The sequence below is a fragment of the Psammomys obesus genome, unplaced genomic scaffold, assembly GCF_907164565.1.
Source record: "Psammomys obesus unplaced genomic scaffold, mPsaObe1.curated_primary_1811, whole genome shotgun sequence".
Classification (NCBI taxonomy): Eukaryota; Metazoa; Chordata; class Mammalia; order Rodentia; family Muridae; genus Psammomys; species Psammomys obesus.
Window position 1 is genome coordinate 4,815,189 of NW_026585609.1, and position 4,997 is coordinate 4,820,185.

A 4,997-nucleotide genomic window follows, 5' to 3' on the forward strand; every position below is an offset into this window, starting at 1 on the left:
GCTGGAATACAGACACACCTTTAATCCCAGTAGACAGAGGCAAGCAGACCTGAGTTCAAGGACAATCTGGTACAGAGCAAGTTCCAGGTAAAGAAAAACTTAAGGACCTTGCATGGAGATAACCTAGAACCCCTGCACAGATGTAGCCCATGGCAGCTCAGTGCCCAAGAGGGTTTCCTAGTAAGGGGAACAGGGACTGTCTCTGACATGAACTCAGTGGTTAGCTCTTTGATCACCTCCCCTGAAGGTGGGAGCAGCCTTACCAGGCTACAGAGGAAGACAAGGCAGCCAGTCCTGATGAGACCTGATAGACTAGGGTCAGATGGAAGGGGAGGAGGACCTCCTATCAGTGGACTTGGAGAGGGTCATTCGAGGAGATGAAGGAGGGAGGGTGGGGTTGGGAGGGAATGAAGGAGGGAGGTACAGCTGGGATACAAAGTAAATGAACTGTAATTAACAAAAAATGAATAAATAAATTTTTTTAAAAAATAAAAGCTTAGGTCCAGGTGTTGTGGTACACGCCTTTAATCCCAGCACTCAGCAGACAGAGGCATGCAGATCTCTGACTGTTAGTCAGTTCTGTTCAGGCAGTTGGGTTGAGTCAATGAGTTGAGAGGCCATGAAGAAAGAGAGGAGGGAGGCAGTTGTTTTCACTGGGAGAGTTTTCCAGAGAGAGGTTGAAGAATGGACAAGCTAGACACAGGTAAAGACAGAATGAGTCAGAGAATGAGGAGCCAGAAGATTAGAAAAGAGTGCTAGAGTTAGTTAGTGTTAGTTAGAGTTAGTGTGCACCCAAGCTATTCAGTGAGAAACTGAGAGAAGACAGACCGAACCAGTCATCTTGGAGAGGGGTTTGAGCCAAAATAGCTGAGTTGAACCCACCAGCCAGAGTTCAGAAAGAACTAGAAAGGGTGAGCTTATTCAGTAGTAAATCTCAGAGGCTAAAAACATTCTAGGCCTACATTAGATTGAATGGAGTCTAGAAGCTTCCAGGGCTAGGCCTAGGTTAGCATAGGGAAGCAGTGAGCCTCTAAGACAACAATTACCTCAGGTGACTAGAACATACTTTAAGAGACATGTGGCTGCTAAAGAGAACCATGTACCCTAACATGGTCTCCTCTCCACATTGCTCCAAGGATTCCAAGAGGATCTGCTCTGTAAAAGCTAGATCACTCACAGGACTGTGGCCCCAAAGGAGTCTGGAGAAGCGGGCTTCATCTTCAAAGAGCTGCAACCCAACAGTGATTACAAAGGGAACCATTTTGGGTGTCTACGTTCTCTGTTAGGAACCCCAGCATTCTCAAACCTTCTCTGTAAGCCTCTCCTTAGTTCATCCCGCTGTCACTGTGCTCCTATACCATGTTAAAACAGTTTCTTTTCCTAATGTTTGAGTTTTTATCTGTGTGTGCACGCACACATATGTGCACCAGAAAAGGACATAGGATCCCATAGGATCCCCTGGCACAGTTATGAGTCACCCAATGTGGGTGTTGAGGACTGAACTCTGGTCCTGTGGAAGAGCAGCAAATGTTCTCAGTTGCTGAGCCATCTCTCCAGACCTTAATTTCTTTCTTTTAAAAATTATCAAGTTTTTAATTGTTCTGTTTTGCGTAGGGTCTCATGTAGTCCAGGCTAGCCTTCATTTCCTGGCTCTCCTGCCTCTGTCTCCCAAGCACTGGGATTACAGGTGTGCACCTGTAATCCAGGCTTTGATTTATATTTTTAGCCTTTGACTTTTAATGAGATGAGCCTGAGATTTGTTTAAAAGGCTCAGTTGAGCTCACGAAGAGTTGAGTTGCTAGAGAAGGTGAAAGGTGGAATTAAAGCTATAAACCAAAAATGAGAGCATTAAGACCTGAGGATCTCACTCCAGTGGGATCAGAAAAAAAGCACACACACACACACCTGCAAAGTTTTAGATCTAAGGTTTTTACACTTAGGTCTGGTGTGGTGTGGGCAACTGGAGCAAGAGCTGAAGACGTGGCATCACTCAGGATGTTCTTCCAGAGGGGGCTTTTGCAACAGTGGGCAGATCCTGCGACATTTGAAGACAGAGGCAATGGAATTGACTGATATGGAGATGGGAGACATCAAGGCTGGCCCTAAGGCATTTGGGCAGGGCACCTGGGTGGAAAAAAAAAAAACTACCATTTACAAAAATGAGGAAGAAAGAGAAAGAAGCAGGTTTTCAGCTGAAAAGGGATTTCTGAGAGGTTAATTGCTTGGCACTGAGAAATCCTGGGGCCGAAGAGATGGCTCAGCAAGCTCTGGCTGCTCTTGTGAAAGACTGGGGTTCTGCTCCCAAAACCCATTCAGTTGGCTCATACCTGCCTGGAACTCCAACTCCAAGGGATCTGGCTCCCTCTTCTGGCCTCCTTGGGTACCTGCACTCATGTGACACACACACAAATAAAAACACTAGTTTTAGAAAAGGAACCCTGGGGTCAAGTTGTGAAAGGCCTCAAGTTCAAGAATTTCACTTGTTCTTTGAGGTCAGGAAATGAAATAGAAGAAGCATGACACAATGAAGCCCATGGTTTAGGAAAGGGAATCTGACAGCAGCAGTGCGAACGAACAAACGTGGACAGAGAATAAGAGCTTCTCACAGTGGGCATTGGTTGGGAAACTCCAGCAGTCTAGGCATGAGAAGACACATACCCGCTGTGGCAGCAATGAGTATCTGACCATTCAACTACACAGAAGTTAGTGGCCACTTAAGTGAGTGTAAGAACGGGAGTGTAAGGAGATGAGAAAACAAACAATACACGAGCATTTGCGCTGATATAAGAGGGAAAACTGGAATATTCTTGCTGTGACAGAGACGCTATTAACCAAAGCTGCCTCTAGGGAAATAGTGTTGAATATGACTGTGACCTTTTGCAGGGTGGGTATCCTGTGGCATTTTGATCTCGTGGTAGGAAAGCAGTGTTTGTCAAATAGTTTGGGAATGACACATGAACAAACAAATTAGTGGCTAATGAACATTCACACGGGCATGTTTGACATTTAGGAAGGTAATGACAGAGGGAGGAGGATATCCAAACTCAACATAAATTTAGAATGGTAGATCCATGTGACCAACTCCCTTTACATCCTGAGGCCAAATTCGTGATAGCAAGGGAGGAAGGATTTGTTCTGGCTCATGGTTCACGGGCAATAGTCCATTGCATGGGAAAAGGCATGGCAGGAGGCTCTATCGTTGGTGGCAGGAGGATATGGCAGCTACTTGCTACGCAGTACCGTTAAGACCACAGCACTCAGGTGACAAGTGGAAGTGGAGAGCGCTGACTAATACACCATTCTGGATATTTTATAGAAGCTTGTATTCCTTTTCCTGAGCTCGGGCACATAGTTATGCTATGTGGATGAATAACGTCCATAATTCTCTGGCGCCATGTAAATGAACACCTGGCTCTCCATCTTGTCATCTTTCACACTAGCTCTTTGTCAGCTCCGCAGTCTCAAGCTGTTTTCTTTCCCCAGAGGACTTTACACGGCTTTGGCTTGCTCGGCATCTACTGCTTATATCTATTCCAAAATTCATTCTAGTTGTATGCTTCCCAGCCCAAGACCCTACTGTTGACTTCTGATGTCATCTTCCATTAACCAGAGCAACGAGAATCTTTAAACCTCTGAGAGTGCATAGGCCATAATTTCGAAAGCTCAGAAGAGGGATATGAGCGTGTGTTGCTCAGTTTCCATCTGAACCAGGCAGCTGCTTGCTCCTTTTGCTCTGATGTCTGAGTCTAAAGGCACTGTCGGGCATGCATGCCAATCTGTAGCATATGTTCTCATTGACACAAATATCACACTTGTGTGAGTGAATGCATTCACCTTTCTGCAGCTCTCTCCTGTTTCTGAAGGGTGCAGTCCCTGGAGATTGGCATCTGCCAATCAACTTCCTGCATATGCAAAGTTGAATCAAAATCCCCGACTATGGGAACACCACCTAGGTGATTTCCTCGCTGGCAGCACCCCATCCGGGGCTCCCAGCTACCAGGTTCCATAGAATGTGTTGTGCCACTTTGCCTACAGCAATTTCTGCATTATTGCACTCCTGGCCAGGAAAGCTGTCTCTTTGTGGTATCATCCTGTAACACCTTGTTCCTTACACATCATTCGAATGAGCTGTTAAGGGTCAAACAACCTTGAAGGACCATAACTTTGTTTTACTAAATAGTGCCTACGTGCCTTTGAATTGAACAGTGTGGACGGAGAAACTTTAAGCCGTTTTCCTGAATGTTTCTCTCTATGAGTCTCACTTGGCCTCATTCCAGAGGGCTTCTTGCATGCCCCTCTTTCTTCTAAGCTGTGTGCATCCTTCTTTGAACTTTCAGAATGCCCTGTGCTTGTCAATCACTGAAATTACGAAACTGCTTTTGAAGGCTGTCATGTTAAGACTGGGAGAATAACTTCTGGCCCATTCTTCTCTGTATCCCTAATGCTGAGCGAATGACAAGTCTAAAGCACCTGTCCAACTTGTTTTCACAGACAGTTGAATTACTGCATGGTTATTTGCATTTTAGTCATGTATATTTTCATATTTAGTTGAGCAAGCCTTTCCATCTAATCACATAATTGTATTACAAGTACAACAATGAGAAACTTTAAACACATGCTTACACGAAGGGCTTTTGTATCCATAAGCTTCTTGTTTGTTTGAAACAAGGTCTCAAACAAGGTTCTGGCTGGCCTGGAACCACCATACACAGTCTGAATCCATTAGCTTTTGGATCTTCAAATCTTTGCTGTAGCAGTAAGAAGCAGCTAGTGTTCTTTCATGTTTTCAGACGAAGCAGATACTAAAGCCATATTCTTTAAATTATACTAGTTTACCAAGCAGCAATTAAACGCATCTCACCAACTGTGACACCCAGGCCCTCTGGCTAAGCCAAGCAGAAGCCTAATCACAGTGGCAATCTGCTATAGCACTGTTCCCTTTCAGCTTCCCCTCTTCCCAGTGTCCGGGCATTTGTGTACCCAGATGAGCTGTCTTT